This window comes from Colletes gigas, unplaced genomic scaffold, assembly GCF_013123115.1.
Source record: "Colletes gigas isolate AHSC1104 unplaced genomic scaffold, ASM1312311v1 Colletes_gigas_Sc00004, whole genome shotgun sequence".
Lineage (NCBI taxonomy): Eukaryota > Metazoa > Arthropoda > Insecta > Hymenoptera > Colletidae > Colletes > Colletes gigas.
In genome coordinates, this window is record NW_025106633.1 from 7,099,036 (window position 1) to 7,117,211 (window position 18,176).

At 44.2% G+C, this 18,176-nt stretch overlaps 1 non-coding gene across 1 annotated transcript; it reads left to right on the top strand.

Annotated features, from left to right (window-relative positions):
* Positions 1 to 11,212: 11,212 nt before the first annotated feature.
* On the top strand, positions 11,213 to 11,284 carry Trnah-gug. Its single transcript has one exon. It is a non-coding gene; the product is annotated as a tRNA-His (tRNA).
* Positions 11,285 to 18,176: the final 6,892 nt, after the last annotated feature.

Sequence of the window (18,176 nt, forward strand, 5' to 3'; positions counted from 1 at the left end):
ATCGGACAGAGAGCGGTACCGTTAACCACGTTCGCATCGAGCGTGGATTACAGCTCGATCCACAACCGCGTGGATCGCCGTGAAAGGATCGCTCGTAACGCGTTACGCTCGTACGTAATACGCGCAGCTGTTTCCGGATGCGATCGGTCTCGTTGCCGGAAGTATCCCTCGTACATTTTTACGAGCACGATTTATGCGCGTCTCGTAACATTCGCAACACCCAGCTGGCGTTCAGAGGTCGAAACAAGAGATTATTTTCAATAATTGAACCATTCAAACCGAGATCAGAGTTGGGGGAAAAAATATAATCTTTGGACAGGATACGTTCCAAATAAATTCCTAATAATATTTGTTTTTTAAAATCCTCCGTAAAACTTAATTTCCATGTCGCTACGAAATCCCTAGTTACAGATCTAATGTCCCTAGCCGATGTGAACGCGACTTGCCCTCAGCCTCCGTCGCGTAATGTCCAAGATTATTGAATGATACGGACACCTACACAGTATTTCCGCGCTCGACTATTAAAACGTGGCTATCTCGGCGGAATCATGACGAATGGGGCGTACATTGATACATCTTTAACCGGGAATCACCTACAGGATTTACCGACGCGGCGTTAACGTTCCATCAAGATACACGGTGTGTTTCGTACAACCTAACCTAAGAATTATCGAACGCGCGTATCTTCGCGGTTTCCAATTAGGATCAGCCGGCCCCGCTGCGCAGGTGCATCGTTCGTCGTCACGAATCCTAGACGAGTGGAATGACGAACGAGTAACAGTATTTTTCTTGCCAACCTGCGAGCGCGAAATGGGGTACGGTTACGCGTCGTATGTTTCTATGGCCAAACGGTTCCAGATGCACCGGCACCGATAATCGCAGCGTGGAAGTCGCGAGACGTGAAACGAATTCGATATGGACGCGAAGTTCGCTTCTAAGCGAGGTTATGTGTTCTAAAATTTTGCACTATTGAAATGAAACTTGAATCCAACGTAAGCACTGTTTATGAACTGTCTAACCTCAAAACTGATCTTTCAGATCAACGAGTATAGATATTTCATAGGTTAATTGTTGATTTTAATTGAATAAATAGGTATTTTGTACTTTATTACATACAGTAAATTAAAATTTAAGAACTACTGAGTAAGACAATGGACTATGATTTCGTGTTTTGTTCTATGTGTGACTACGTGTATGTTTGTGTTCATTAGTGATGTACTAATTCTGAAGATGGCGTTGTTGTCTCCTTTCCCCCATATCACCGTTGAAGAAATGTATATAAATTGCAGTCGTACGAAAAAGTATATGAAAACTGTCGGTCACGTTGGAGGCTCCGGATTCGCTACACTTGAACCTTCTTTGACGGTTAGGTTGGAACGGTCAGTACGCTCGAAGCTTCTTAGACAGCCACGACCGTTACACTTCCCCCCCCCCCACGATTGTAGAGTAAAGCAGTTCAGGCCTCTTTCTCATCGCAAGCAACCATTCTCAACTCGACTCTATTGCATTAATTCGTGACAGAGATAGTGTTGGGGGCAGTTGTGTCATCGCGACGCTAACTATCGTCGGACGAACAATGGCGTTTACCACTTGGACGTCCATCAACGCACCGGTTACCTCGCGAACTGACCTCCAGTGTTCTACTTTTTAGGTCCCATGAGTACGTGATCCCCTTAGCCAATTCGTCGTGCCGTTGTCCCTGAAATGGTTTCTCGGTATTTAAACAGGTTCTGCAAACGCGTAACGTTTCGCGTTTCAGTTTTTAAACGGGGTGCAATAACCAGCCGCGATATTTACGACCGAGAGTTTTCGCATCGAGCCGGGGTACCCGGTAGTAGCCAATGAAAACTCGTGCAACCGGTGGCCAGATTACGCGGGAGTGCCCGCAATGGCTGCATTATAGTTATTGCCTAGTACGAACGCTGATGACAGCATTATCCTGATTGCCATTTAACATAATGACTATCACTCTATCGTCCAGCGACGCGCACGCTGTTTCTGGAGGTTGACGACCCTTGACCCCATAGATACCGGCCACAAGTGTTTCCTGAAAAGAAGAAACAATTGCCCGTCTGATTGTCACTTGTATTGGAAGTCTCTCGTGGCTACGCGAAGTGGGGGGGATCTGTGTAAGAGCCTTTGGTCGGGATGATGGGCTTCATCGTTCGACATCCTGGGCCATATTGGATCGGAAACTTTGCTTGGATATCTGTGTTCTTTAAAGCATGTATTATACTCTAAGGCTTGTGCATCGTTGTAAGTCATGAGTAGACTGCGGATGTATATGCATTTATGGGAAATTTTAATCCTCAAAAAACTACAGAATGCATTTAATATGCAAAAATATAAGAAATACTTAAAGTACGAATTATTATATTTAGGGGTTGAGACAGCCCTCTGCGAAGCTTCCGTTTCATTAATTCTATTAATAAAAATGTGAATTTGCATAAAGATCAGTCTAGTCATGAGTTTAGCTTAGATGCTAGACCACTAGTGTTAGATGGCTGTAAAATGAGAGGTTAGGTTCTTAGAGGTTAGGATTTTAGAAGTTAGGATTTTAGAAGTTAGGATTCTAGAGGTTAGGATCCTAGAGGTTGGGATCCTAGAGTTTGGGATTTTAGAGGTTAGGATCCTAGAGGTTAGGATCCTAGATGCTTATTCTAAAAGTTAGGATCCTAGAGGTTAGGATCCTAGATGCTAGGATTCTAGAAATTAGGATCCTAGAGGTTAGAATTCTAGAGGTTAGGATCCTAGAGGTTAGGAACCTAGAGGTTAGGATCCTAAAAGTTACGATCCTAAAGGTTAGGAACCTAGAGGTTAGGATCCTAAAAGTTACGATCCTAAAGGTTAGGATCCTAGATGCTTATTCTAGAAGTTAGGATCCTAGAGGTTGGGATCCTAGAGTTTAAGATCCTAGAGGTTAAGATCCTAGAGGTTACGATCCTAAAAGTTACGATCCTAGAGGTCTTCCTAGGGTTCCGTTTAACGAATTACCAATTGTTGGATGTCAAGTTTGATACAGCATAGAAACACCTAACTCGGTTGTTCGGAATCAGCCATTCGCCCCGCATTATTTAAAGGTCGCTAAGAGTAAGGAAGAGGGGGTGGGGGCAGGGTGTCCAGGCTTAAAAAGGGTCTCAGGGCCAAGAGTACCAAGAACCGTCTCCCAGAGTCGCCGACGAAAGATTAGTATATCTGGTATGATATAGTAGGAGCAGTAACGAGCGAAATGGTTTCGTGTTCGCGTGTGCTGGACGAGTGGTGCGTTCGCGCGGGCGCAAATTGGACGATGGGCCTCTACACTCGAGATAAATAAACGCCATAGGGGGTTAGGAGGCCGCATGCGGGTATCGTGGAAGTTAGTCGTGGCCGGCAATCGAATAAATTTGCAGAAGCCTCGATCTTTCTTCGCCTCCCCCTCTCTCTCCAGTGCCCCGTGCGCGGAGAAGAGGCACTCGTTAAAATCGCGTACTGGCTCGGGCGCAATCTATGATTAGCCCTCAACCCCCTTTTTCCATGGCATGCCTCGCCTTTTACACAAAATCTCCCCCTCCATTTCAGCTTCTACAGTGTTCCAAATACCTTTGCCTCTTTGTAAAGCCCTCTATCGTCATCTGTATTAAATCACTATTTTTAAATATCTCACTTTCCCCATCATTGTTCTTTTTCGTAAAGCTTCGCATTTTTCACACCAGAGGTCGCCAGATCGCCCAGTCCCGTTTCGAACACTAGCATCTTTGTACACCTCATCCTCGACACGCATCAAATATTTCCTTCGACCTCGAGCTGTTCTTGGAAAGGGCTACGCAAAAAAAGAACCGTGGCTCGCTTCTTTTCCCGCAGAAAGTTTATATTTACGTTTTTCTTCCCCAGGCACAAAGGGACTGGAGCTCCGCCATGAAAAAGATCCGCACTTTTATATATCATTTGATCATCTTCCTTGGTAGACGTGTGTGGTCTCTGATCCAAACTCGTCCTTAAACAAGCATTTTCTAAATTTCTTTTTATTTGGAGGGCGTCTAACGAGGGAGAAACGACGACAGTTGGGGAAGCAACGTCGTATAACCCGACCGTCGTAAATAAATAAGTGACCGGGCGATCGCGATTCGAAGACGTCTTCGAACGTTGAACAGAACTACGTCTACCGGTTTCCTCGGTCTCTATATCGTTCGAGTCCGGCCGAGTTTAACGTTCCGCGGTTGATTATTTATTCACCCGGCACTCGCCGTTAAATCACTTTTAACGTCGGCTTCGATCGTGACTGTTTCACTTTTCTCGGGGCGCGGACTTCTTGCCGGATTCTCTGCGCTTCATTTTTTAGCCCCGGTATTCCTATAGCGCCACGAGGGATCGTTAAATGCGGCGTGTGTGTCGCGTATTCGCCCCGAGGTGCCAGGGCGTTGAATCGCGAAAGTGGAAGAGGACTAATAAACGCTTAGAAATAGATGGTTAGCCTTCGGCAACGGAGACGATTTACGACGCCTCGTATATCATTATCGTGTTCCACGCTCTGTACGATTGCGTCGCGTAATAGAAGGTATCCGTGCGATCCGGCGATAATTCATAATGATCATAATGCAACGTCCGCCGTCGAGAATATTCGAAACGATTAATTATTTATCGGGGTAGCCGGACGAATGGCAAAAACCGTGTAAACGCGCGATTGACTGACAATTTCGCCGGAAACACGAACCACGCGTTAAGAAAACGCCCCAAATAACACACATCAACGTTGGTTACAATGTAAGATGACTGGGATCAGCATTAAGCGAAATTTTCCGAAACCTAACATCCCAGCTGGTATTACGCAGCCTATGCAGGGTTTTAAAGGTCTAAATTGAAACACAGAGCGCATATATGGTCTAACAATTTCGTGGATGCATGTGAAAATGCATCGCGATCGGTCAAGTAGCCCCCTGACGGCGAGTGTAGGAACTGTCGCCACAATATGGACGCCCTGTTTACAGTCCACTAGTGGTCAACGTAGTTCTAACCTGCAACGACGTTATTTCTCTCAATCTTTCGTTGCATTTACGTTTTCATTGGTCGATGCGTGGCTCGCGAACGGTTACGGCGGTCAGAAACTGGCCAAGGACGGCGCGGAAGGGGGCAGCACCGTCGAAACAGCCGCGCGTAGAAAAATATGCGAACCGGGAGCGCGGTCATAAGGACTGGAAAAATAGAACGGTGGACGAAGAAGTCTGTTAAGCGCGGATAATGGGTCATCGCCGCGCCACGTGCTCCTGCACGGTATCACGCGTGCAGGCGTGAGCTTTTTCCGGTCGATTATCGTTTACGTTTCGTGCTTATGTTTGTGTGTCAGCGGGCTACACGTGGTCACTGTTTTACTCGTGCCGCGGTGTAAACACCGTGTCAGGAGATGCGTCGAGGCAGCCGCCCCGACCGAATCACACCTCTTTACGATTCGAATCGACGAGCGTGCGGATACTCGACGACTCGAGAGAGCCGGATGCATATCTGATCGCGTTTAACCAGCCTAAATCGCTGTTCGTAGACGGCGCTGGCTCGCAGCTGCCTGGACGACGATCGTTAACACCGTTTCCAGGGGAAACCATGTCTTCTCGATACTTCTGTCGCTGGTACTACCGGTGCAATTATCTCTCGTGAAAGATGGATCTACAGATTCGAGCTTGGAACACTAAAAGCCTGTGTTTATAGTGTACGGGGTGGTCAATAAATTAAATTTGATTTATCGGTGAACTTGATTCAAGGTAATCTCTCGAACCTCGATATAAGGACAGTGTTTGGAAAGATTTCGTTTCTGTCGACGTTTACTCGCCATTTGAACAACCACAGCCACGTATATGGGACTTTCGTTCGCCGACATTAAAGCTGTGCCATCAGCTGAGATTGCTGCTATCGTGTTCGTGGTGATTGGCACGCCAGAGACGCGCGTTAAAAAACTAACAACTTAATCGTATAGTCGGGATGGAAATCCAAGAATCAGCGATTCCACTGATCGCTGCTCTGATGATCGCAGACGCACGGAGGATTCCTTCGGAGGAGGTAATGGCGCACTTAGCGACACGCTCTCGCGCACTCGCTGTGGGTGTAAGTGGACGTGATTAGATTTTGTTGCGCGTACCCTCGCGCGTTGCTTCTGTTTCTCGAAAGACATTCGTGTTGGACAAAAAAGGGGTTAAGAAAGAGGAAGAGAGTCGTTTGTATCGTGTGCTCGGGGGTAGCCTGCTGGCTTTTAATAGAAAAAAATTCCACGTTGAAACTGTGTTCTATTCCCGGCACCGGGGTGCATATATACTTTTTGGTTCTTAATCGAGCAGCTGAATATGCTGCTCGATGCTTTCGTTATTATTTATGTACGATGTTGAACTGACTTTGAAGCTAAACTGTTCCCCGAATTGCGCGCGCATCCGACACGATTCTCCATGGAGGAACTTGTTTTTCACAAAATAGGTTAAGCGTGATCCAGCGTGATCGATCGAGGATCGTCGTCCATCGTTAAAGGTATTTATGGATTTTCGTGCAACGATATTTCAGCGACGCGGTAAATACGCGTTTCGGTGTAATTAAACCTCTCGCGCATGCGCGGATCGTTTTAATTGATAACGGCCAAGGCGATACCGTGTGGCTGCTTCTTAGGGGTCGCAGAAAATTTAATTGGCCAACAGGACGCCCCGCCATTTTTCCCTCGGCGGTGATTTATGCTCAGCGTTTACGGCAGTGTCCCTCGGCGGGCCCTGTTGCCCATACAACCGTCCCTTTCCCACTCGCGTTTTAACTTGAATTAACTCTGTATTTATTAGATAATTAAAACCAAGTATGGTCAGCTGTTAATTTTGTCTCTCAAACTCCACGGTGGCGTTCCAAAGTAATTGTGATAATGGCCCGTATTACCATATAGCCTTTTACGTAGCGGGTGCTCATTGTCGAAGGAGATAATTAGACCAATTCCCAGGTCTCTCGAGCTTCGTATCTCAATTTCTCTTGCTACGTTCATTCAATATTTAATATCTCCTTAAATGCTTGGGGTCTCTTAACTTAAGACATCATCAGAACTTAAAAACTATTATAGTAGAGATTTAGGTTATAAAGGACGGTTTAAGTCGTTACATAACCTCTCTTATACAGGGTGTACGGTCAACCATGGGAAAAATTTTAACCAGGGATTCTGGGGGCCAAAATAAGACGAAAATCAAGTATACAAATTTGTCGATGGAGGCTTCGTTAAAAAGTTATTAACAATTAAATTCGAAAATTTCAAATCGTTCTAAAAAAATTATTTTTGGTCGCAGGGGTTAATTACAATCATTTTTAGTCATTACACATACCGCCGAAATCCTACGTACTTTCGAGAAAAAAATTCCTTACCGAAAATCTAATACTAAACGACGAAAAAAAAAAATTTCAAATCGTTATGGAAAAATTATTTTCGGTTGCAGGGGTCAATTACAATAATTTTTTATGAATAGACATATCCCCCAAATCCTACCCACTTTCTAGAAAAAAATTCTAGAGATGTGAAATTTTTGGACGGAAAAAAAAATTTCAAATCGTTCTGGAAAAATTATTTTCGGTCGCGGGGGTCGCTTACAGTCATTTTTGGTGAATAGACATACCCCCGAAATCCTGCGCATTTTCGAGAAAAAAATTCAATACTGGCGGAACTTGAAATGTTAATAACTTTTTAACAAAGCCTCCATCAACAAATTGGAATTCTTGATTTTCGTCATTATTTTGGCCTCTAGAATCCCTCAATACAATTTTTCCCAGGGTTGGTCGAACACCCTGTATATTCTCTGCTTCTTTGCAAGCTGTGGGTGTCGGTATAATATGATAAGGAGTCTCGTGGCATTTAAACTCTTTGTTGGACAATGTTTACGTGCTCTAAGTACTTATCCGAGTTCTCGATAAATTATTGTATCCGTGTATCGATAAATTAGCGTTTCACTGCTCGAACATTCCCCCCAGTCTCCATATATCAACGTTCCAGTGTTTTACAATGTAACAACAGGTAAATATATCGGGATTTTTAATTTCGTTGAATTAATTTGTCAGTGTCTGAATGTTGCAGTACGTCAGTATCTCCGGATCGATACATTACTACATCAGCGTCTCGATGTCTTAACCTAACCTAACTTGTTTCAACGTCAACGTCATTAATATCTCGAGCTTCGATGCCTGGATGCATTAGCATATCAGTGTTTCAATATCGTACGCTATCTGGTATTTTAAACCGCGACGCCTCGATAGGTTAGTATTTCAGCGTACACGTTTTAATGGCACCGGTGCATTTTTGATGCGATCGATTTGCGATGCTGTCAAAATTAAGTCTCCATCGACATAATACGCAATTACAAATCTCTTTGCTTTCATTATGTCAAACGACTGTACAGATAAAGCGTACACGAAGCATATTTGTTGATACTGATAAAAACGAACACTCAATCATCAGGTTCTTACTTTCGAACACGAGTTGTAATAATCCTATCAAAAACAATGATAAATTTTATTTATAAATAAACACACGTTTATGACAGAACAATTAAAAAAATTACGAGACAAATTTTATCAAGATCGTGACACTTATCATGTAGACGTATAATTATGTGCAACGTACTTTGATCGTCGTTGAGTTTAACGTAAAGTTAAATCTTGGTTTACGGTTTCTTTTAAAGACGATGGATAAAATCTGTGTCGTTTACAAGCCCGGTGAACATGCAAAGGAAATACCTACCGACGCTCAAAAGACGCATTAACATGTTTAAACCTTTATTATTCTCTTAGCATCTAAACGCGCAGTTATCTGAGAAATCGGGTAATAAAATTTCTACGAGTGAAAAAAACAATTATTTATTGAAAAAGACTACAGGTCTTTCTTACAATTAAATTTCGAATTTAAAATACATGTTTATTGAATACAACTGACGATGATTACTGGATACAGGTGAGTTTGGAATGCAAAACCTTCGTCAAAAGAATTCCATGCGAAATAATTTGTATCGTTCGTGAAACGTATCTTGAGCCGTTAGTGTGTTTTAAAACTCTGCAACAAAAAATAGGATTAATTAAAAAAATAACGAAATTAACAAGCCGGGTTCGCGACAAGCTACGAAATTGAAGGAGCAAATCGACGCACGGTCGCTGAAGCGAAAAGTAAATCGAACTACTAGATGGCGCTCATTTGGCTTAATAAGAACGCGGGATTCGCGGTTCCCCTCGGTTGAAAACCGGAACGGCCGTGGAACGAGGCAAGAAAAAATACGAGAGACTAGCGTCGGAAAGTGGTTATCGTTACGGAGGAACGTAGCAAATCGGCGATTGCGCGCGCAGCGACACGGCGGAATAGGCGAAATCCCATAAACGGGCGGCGTTAGTCTTAATTTTACAACGCTGGACAGACGGAAGTGACAAGGGGCCTCCTCGCGAGAGCCCGGCCCTCGTCTCCTTTTCCACGGCTGGCCGATTAATATTATACCGCGCCCATAATCGGCTCGTATTTAACCGCGAAACTGCATCCTGCCCACTCGTTAACGACGCAACGACACGAAAGCGCTCGCGCGAAGAACACGATAAGCGAGTTTTTCTGCGCGGTGCGTTTTACGGTACGCGAAAAGAAAAGGTGGAAAACGGGGGGCCCGGCCGCAAGTTACGGGGTGTAAAAAATCGTCCTGATGCGCATCGTCGCGTGAAATTGTCTAGTATTACCACGACCGGCAGTTAAACGTCACGCGATTGTTCATCGCGTCTGCGAAATTTTAATCAAAAGGTACTCGAAGGCTCGAACAGCAACCGATTTCATCGTTAACTCTTATTTACTCGCGGAATGCGCCTTGTCGCGTAAATTTGTAGAACGTGACGAAGAGGTTATGTAACATTCTGTCGCCGGGACCAAAGACGTCGAGAGCACTGATCCGTCGACGCTTCGTTAGTTTGAAACGCTATACACCGTGTGATATCGAAACTCGACTAAAAATACCATCCGCGGTTCAAAGTTAAAGGCGACAATCTGTTCTCGTGGCGTGTGTCAGTTCATCGGATTCGCCCGTTAGGCTCGTTTCCGGGGTGTTTCCGTAGGATCACATTTTCCGTTACGACTCTTTTTATCTTTCCCATCCACGAGCCACCGTGCAGAAACGTGACCAGGTTTCCGCATCGGGTTTTCGACAGGAAGACACGTTGAGTACGTAGTCCGTGGACGCACTGGCGGAAGGGTTGCCACCTTCTGCCGAACAACGGGTCAAAATATGGGTTGGTAACGTTGCGCGTGACGACCGATTCCTCCAATCGAACAGTCGACGAATCTCGTTCTAATGTTTGCAACGATCGTTCGATGGAAACTCTGCACATGATTGCAACAATTGTCGAATCTTTTAGTGTTTAATTAGATCTTGTAACCAAGTTCTTCGAGTTGAAGGTTAGGTTACAGATGATATCACTGTGACGTTGACAAGCATTGTAGCATTAATCAGAAATGATTATCGTGTAATTTTAATGACCTGTTTATCAGAAATATTGCAAAAGAGTGATTCGTTACTGTGATCAATTTTTAAATCGAAAGATCGTGCAAAGTTTAAGTTCATTGTCGCTCGTGGAGATTTCTCTGTGCGTGAAAGTGTATGTTTTCAACGAATCAACTTTTTTAGCTGCATCCGTGCCATCAAATGGGTTCGTAGAATGAATTTTTTGTATAACTAGACACCGTATGCGATATTTAAATGCCTCGGTTGCATACCTGTCGCTAACGGGTTAGGTTATGTTAATTTATACTATAAACCAGTAGGCCGTGGTTAGTTACGATCTATTTAATTGCCGATGGTCGCCAATTAATCGCGAAAGTTAATTGCATTTGTCTGCCGCGGGGGTCAAACTGTTTACCCTCATAATATTTGCAAAAGGGGAGCAGTTCGGAGATCGGAACAGATAACACGATCGTTTCGATCGCTACGGGCGAGATAAATGTTAAAGAGAGCAAATATCAAATATTTGCACAGACGAGAGCCACTTTTTTCATCCAACAACGATTAACATTGTCGGCGATAATTCGTGGTATCCGATTCAAATATGCCTGCATTTTAGGTTAATGCATCGTGATATGTGTGTACAGCGTATTACGAACGTCTTGCGATAGAACGATGCACGGTTGGGGGCCTTTCACGGTTGATCGATCAATTCCGCCGCTGTTACGATCGATCATCGACGATCCAGCGGGTTGCTTTCGAATCCTCCAGCAGCCGTGATCGTCTAGTGGTTAGGACCCTACGTTGTGGCCGTAGTAACCCAGGTTCGAATCCTGGTCACGGCAATGTGTCAATTAGTACACATTGTCACGGGTGGGGGATTTTATTTTTTTCTCGAATTTAACGTGCATCGGGCTAACCTTCAGCAATAGTCGACGGGAATATTGATTCTAGTCATTAATAATTCAACACGGAATACATAACCTATACGTTGGTTCGGTCGACAAAAATTACCGATTTACATTCAAATTTAATAAACGTGCTTCGGACTAATTTTCATAATAAATAATTCTTACGTTGTTAATTATATTCTTTATGCACTGACCCCGGGTACGATATGTTAATTCGTTTTTATTTCCGTATTTTTATGATCGGTAAGTGCGATTTGATGCGACGGCGACTGCAGCGCGATGGTGGCAGTGCAGGGAAGTTTTATTACGCCGCGTGTGTGTTCATAGGTTAGAACAATTCGTGAACGCAATTTCCTGCGAGTCTATAGTGCAATAATTGTGTAATTTCTGTCAGAATACTGAATCGAGTAACTGTTGAGATATTCGAGGTGGACGTAGTTGTTGGACAACCCTGTATGTAGACCAAGACGTGACACGTTCGGTAGAACGTGTAGCGCGTTGCGGTAGGTCCTCGTCACGAGAACGATAAATCTCGCAGGTCCAATATTTGCCTTCCCATAGGCCTCTGCAACGTTTCCCGGAACTCGAGCGAAAATTCCTTGGAGCCAGTCCGTTCCCGGGAAGATGCAAATTGACTGTTACACGTTGGCCGTAGATAACCTCCAGCAATAAATTCATTAAGTATCCCCGACGGGCCAATAATACCGCGAGCTAGAATTTCTCGAATTTTTCCGCGCACACCGGTTCTCACAGACAGCGTCCACCACAGTGACGCTTGACCCCCGCGACATTGTCATGTTTCGGTTCAAGGATCGATTATGCTCGTGGTTCCGACGCGGGAAGAGATTAACTTAACTTCGTTTCGCGTAATTGTTGGTATAAACCATCGGTAACGTGCAATTACGATACTTTAATGCCGAGCTAGTTTTATTTTAACGTATTACGGGACTGAAACGTTTATTAGACCTCTGCGCCCGATAATTATTTCGACGTTCCGTGTTTCACCGACTCTATAATTAGAAACAGAACTTTGCAGATAAATTTGCAATTAGTTTCTTGCTAAAAGGAAACGTTACATTTCGTCGTTCATACGTTTACTTGTGATTTATGGTTTATGGTTTTGTGCGACGTGACTGGTGTTTCTAGTGAAAATTGTGGTTACTTTATTTACCGGAGTGTCTCTGACAAATAAACTGTGTCACTGTAAATGAAGCTGACCGTAACGTAAACAAAATGGACGTTCGAGCACTAAACGAAAACAGGTACGTAAAAGAAAATTGAATCGGCGGGGGGAAGGAACGCGTTGAAAAATTCTAAATATACTGCGCTGTCGATTGGTCTCTTCGTTCCTCGCATACAATATGGACATTAAAGCGTGTTCCTTGGCACGGCTCCATCGTTTTCGTTCGCGTAGCAACATACGTTATTATCTCGTGGAACTCGATTTTCAATCTTGTTGCGCGCGCATGCGCTCACCTCGCGACACTGGACCAGGTTATAGTTGTGATATTTCTGTACCTTAAAACCGTCCTGCTCCAAAACTGTCACGATAAAGGACGGTAAATCAACGGCAAATCGTTTCAGAAATATATTAGACCGTTCCATAAGTCACGTTTCTTTTTTTACGCTATTTTTAGTTTCCAACGATCGTCTTCCGTCTCTAAATTTTTAATTCCGTTTTCAAAAAATGTCCCAACGTATCGCTCGAGCAATGTACGTTTATATAAAATACGATAAAAACTAGTCTACTTACGAGATGACTTATTAATATTTATTTTCATTGTGGATGTACAACATGATCGAAGAGAGAGAGGGTAAAAAACTTGTCCACATTAGCACAGATGCGACTACGGGCAGTGGGCGTGCTGTAACTTCCGATTGGTTGAATGTAATTGATGAGTAGATTATCGATCGAAAGACGAAACGCGATTAGTGGTTTTTATCGTCCGTGTAATATGTACTATGGTTAAGTTTTTCTTTCCACCCGAAGCAATGCATATATCATTCAAAGTACTCGTACGTTAGCGTAACGATTCCTCGTAGCGATTTATTTCGAAATAAATTAATTTACACGGTTGTCAAGTAATAACATTGTTATCCTAATGGCGGTGGCATGTAATAGCAGACTCGTGGCTTTATTGCGATTTTGATGAACACCATTACTATCCTCGAGAATATTATCATTAAAACGGTTGTACGAACGGACGAAGAAACAATTTATAACTGGGGAAAGCATCACTCGATGCACACGTCACGTGACTCGAGCGTCCGAATAACCAATATGGCGGCTGCAAGATCGAGAGTTCTATCGGAAAACCCAATGTCATTTCACGTTTTACGAGGGTCACTAACCCCGGTCAATAAATCTGTCTATCCACGTATCTACCCGCCGTACAAACGTCTCAATTTGTCCAACGTGAGCGGCTTGGTTTTTTTTTTCAACGACGCGTACGACTGCGTCGGCGTACGTAGACACCGCGTACCGAAAATCGACAGGCTCGTTCCTCGTGCGACCACGTGAATTATTGCCAATTATGAACGCCGGACCCTTTCTATCCGGCGCTGCCGAAATTTATAGTCGATGATAAAGGTATCTGGCCGCGGTCCGTGCGGCTGTAAAAGCGGTTTAACAAGCACCACCAGTTACCAACACGCGAGCCAATAAATCGACCCGCCTCTCGAATCACTTTCTGGCCCCTATTCCACGGTCGACCCTAACCTCTTCCGCTCCCACCCGCCCCGTGGACGCTTCTGGCGGTACCCACGATATTATAATCACTTTATGATACTTATTTATCGCGGTTATTAATAAACAAACGATGCCCCGCCGGACGCCTCGTCCCGTAAATATCGTAATTAATGCAAGCGATCATTTTCGTGCTACGGCCGCCATCAATTCTCCGTCGCGTTACATCGTCGGGTGCTCGACTCCCCCGGCGTTGGCTTAGGTTAGGTCGGTGTTTTTTCTGTTCTCGCATCAGATTTCACAATGGCGGACGCGTTTCGCATGCTTTCGTCCCGTGGATAATAAAATTAGCCATAGATGGCGCTATTGCGATCTTTTTGGGGCGATTCTGAAGTTACGAGCCACCTTAATCGATCCTGAATTATTGCTAGAAATATTGTAACGCGTTTTATGGACAGTCGAGGGTTCGGTTTATGGGGTCCATCGCCGCCAGAGGGCTACGTCTTTAACTTTCTCGCAAGCGCTCGATTCCCCCGGCGCTGGGTTAGGTTAGGTCGGTGTTTTTTCTGTTCTCGCGTCAGATTTCACAATGGCGGACGCGTTTGGTGTGCTTTCGTCCCGTGGATAATAAAATTAGTTATAGATGGCGCTATTGCGATCTTTTTGAGGTGAAAGCTTGGTTGAGACGATTCTAAAGTTACCAGTCACTTTAATCGATCCTGAATTATTGCTAAAAATATTGTAACACGTTTTATGGTTTGTGGGGTCCATCGCCTCCCGTGCTCGCCTCCAGAGGGCTACGTCTTTAACTCTCTCACAAGTGCTCGACTCCCCCAGCACTGGGTTAGGTTAGGTCGGTGTTTTTTCTGTTCTCGCGTCAGATTTCACAATGGCGGACACGTTTGGTGTGCTTTCCCCCATGGATAATAAAATTAGCCATAGATGGCGCTATTGCGATTTTTTGGGGGCGATTCTGAAGTCACGAGCTACCTTAATCGATCCCGAATTATTGCTAAAAATATTCTAACACGTTCTATGGAAAATCGAAGGTTCAGTTTGTGGGGTCCATTGCCTCTCGTTCTCGCCGCCAGAGGGCTACGCTCTTAGCTCTCTCGCAAGCGCTCGACCGATCTTCCGTCTGCATATATACGATCCACGACAGACTTCAAATATCCCAGTCTGAGATAGGGTTTGCTAGGATGCCTTACTCTCCCCCTTCCTTTTCCTTTCCATCTTTTAAACAGGACCCCGCAGATTGAAAATAGAAGGGCGGTCTTTTAAAGCTTCCCGATCCTTCCCCGTGGATTCGACGCGAGGAAGAAATGAATCTTTTACGCGCCATCGCCGCGAATGCATCCGGTTCTTCCAGATCTTCTGGCACGAGTGGCACGTGACGGCGTTCTAGCTCCTAGACGACGAGGAAAAAACGGCCGACAACTGTGCTCCTCTTTCGACCGTGGCAGCTTCGAAAGGGTAAAAAAGAGAAAAGGGGGAGACGAATTATTGGGTGGAAACACGTGATTCCGTTTTTAGATCGTAATAAAAACATCGACGATCGCACATATTGTACCATGTTCGAGTTTTTTGCATCGACGCTATAAAATGGAATCTCCTACATCTTTTATAGACAGTCTATAAATGATATTTTTATTACTGTCAATATTGCCTCGAGGTTGATTTAAGTTCTTCCATCTCGATAAATTAAAACCTCGTTGTTTTTAAGTTCCTCTTCGAAGCATACGGTCAATATGTCGCAAGATATCTGAAACCCATAAAAATTGGTCAAGTGGGGAGTTTGGGTGGGCGTGAAAGACGAGGGACGGACTTTACGACGGGATAGGCATCCTCGGAGGATTAGGATCGAATCAGGAGCAGGAACGCGTGAAATTTCTGCATAAATAATCCGGGATTTCTAATCCGCGGCTCTCGCCCCGTCGGTCTCGTATTTTTTAACCCTCGTTAGGAGTCTTGTCGAACGAGATAAAGGGACGGCGAGCAGCCAATAAACGGCCCCCATCGGGTGACTTTTATTCGACCAGGTTCTGGACCCTATCAACCAAAAAATGCCACGATACACTGGAACAAAATTGTTCAGAAATTTATAATTCCATAGTAAATTACCATTATTAACACTTTACCGACCGATACCGATTTACCCTAGATTATATGTATATCTACTTTTTCTTGTACTTATAGGAATGTTAAATGAAACTTTGCGACAATGGTTACTATATTGTTCTCTTTCCGTTATTATAGGGTAATTAAATCTAGTGATATTTTTTATTTTCATGACAACCGATTGATAAGCTACCGGTCGGTAATGCGTTAGTCGGTAAAAAGTCGATCAATAGGCTACCGGTCGGTAAAGTGTTAAGAGTCATAGTTCTGTTCCAATATGGCTGTTCCCCAGAGCCTAAAACGTCGTGAATCTGTATTTGAGTGCTAATGAAGGACACAAAAAGAGAAAGAGTTCTCAAGTTTACAAGGTATGGGCGGTAAATAACATCAACAGGATCAAGATGGAAAAAGTCGTCGACGCGGGAAGAGCCGGATATCAGCGATCTCGATCTCTGGCTTCCTCGAATTGGCTCGCCAGCCGGGCTCTGGCCGCTAATTACAATCCAGCGGCGACCGATAATTCTCAAACGAAACGACTCGCGACGAGCGACGAAATAGATGAAAGTCGCTGACCGCCCGAGGCGAGCCACGACGAAATGCTCGACGATATAGTAATTAACCGCGGTGTGTGCAAGGACTGAGCGTAAAACGAAGCGTTATCGCGGGAGGCGCGAAACATCGAGCTCGAACGAGGCGTTGGTCCTCGGAACCGTTGGAAAAAGTGTCACCCTGGTTTTACGAGGTGGTAAAGATGCGCTTGAAACCCGACCGCCCTTCGATAACGCCGGATAGCAATTACACGCGTGATTTCAGATAAGCTGCCTACGCTTTAAATGACGTAAACGTGACCGGGGCGGAGGGGGGTACAATTACCGGGGTGATCGAAGCGAGAGTGATTACGAGAAGCAGCCGTGAAAATTAAGCGCGTCCAGCGGGGATAATTAATGTCGAATGTGAGGCCCTCGATTTATTACGCCTTTAACGATAAATAACACGCGCGAAAAACCATTTACGGCTCAATCAGTGGTCGCGGCGCGATCGTAAATCAAGGGAAACGCGAAAAATCCGCGATGGGGAAAAATGGCGTCGAGCGCCGACGGCCGGGTTGAAATATGGCGTCGCTGCGACGCGCGAAATTTAAATCCTCGCTCAAGGGCAACGCGCGTGTAGGGCCGGATTTTAAACGAATGGAATTATTCTCGACGATAGGAACGCGAGAAATTTACGGGTTTCGGGTGTAAAGATGGCGTTGGTACGATACTAACCTCGATAACTGATCGCGAGTTGGGGATGTTTTTTTTTGATTGGAGTAAATTACGTATAATCACACTGTATTGTAAATATATAATCTAGTATATTAAAACTAAACTAAATAACAAAAGTTTAATATTTTTAATTCGAAGACTAATCTAATACAAAACCTACATATACAGGGTGTTCTAATAACTCTGGGAAAAATTTTAATGGGAGACTCTAGGAGCCAAAATAAGACGAAAATCAAGAATACTAATTTGTTAATGGAGGCTTCGTTAAAAAGTTATTAACAATTAAATTCAACAATTTCAAATCGTTCTGGAAAAATTATTTTCAGTTGCGGGGGGCGATTACAATCATTTTTGGTGAATAGACATACCCCCGAAATCCTACCCATTTTCTAGAAAAAAATTCAGTACGGTTGGAACTGTAAATATTAATAACTTTTTAACGAAGCCTCCATCAACAAATTGATATTCTTTATTTTTGTCTTATTTTAACCCCTAGAATCCCCCATTAAAATTTTTCCCACGGTTGGCCGAACTGCGTACTTTCAAAAATTGGCGCCAACATCGAAATTTAGAACCTTTCCTCCCGACAGATGCGTTATCGAAAACTGGTACGCACGTGCAGTTTTAATGATAATTTGTTCATGGATTCGAGAAAAAGAAAGTCGTAGATTGGCAGTGGATGTTTCTCGTTTGAAACGAGCCGCCCCGTATCGCTTCCGGTTTCTATCTCGAAGGGACAGCTGCGTAGGAAAATTAC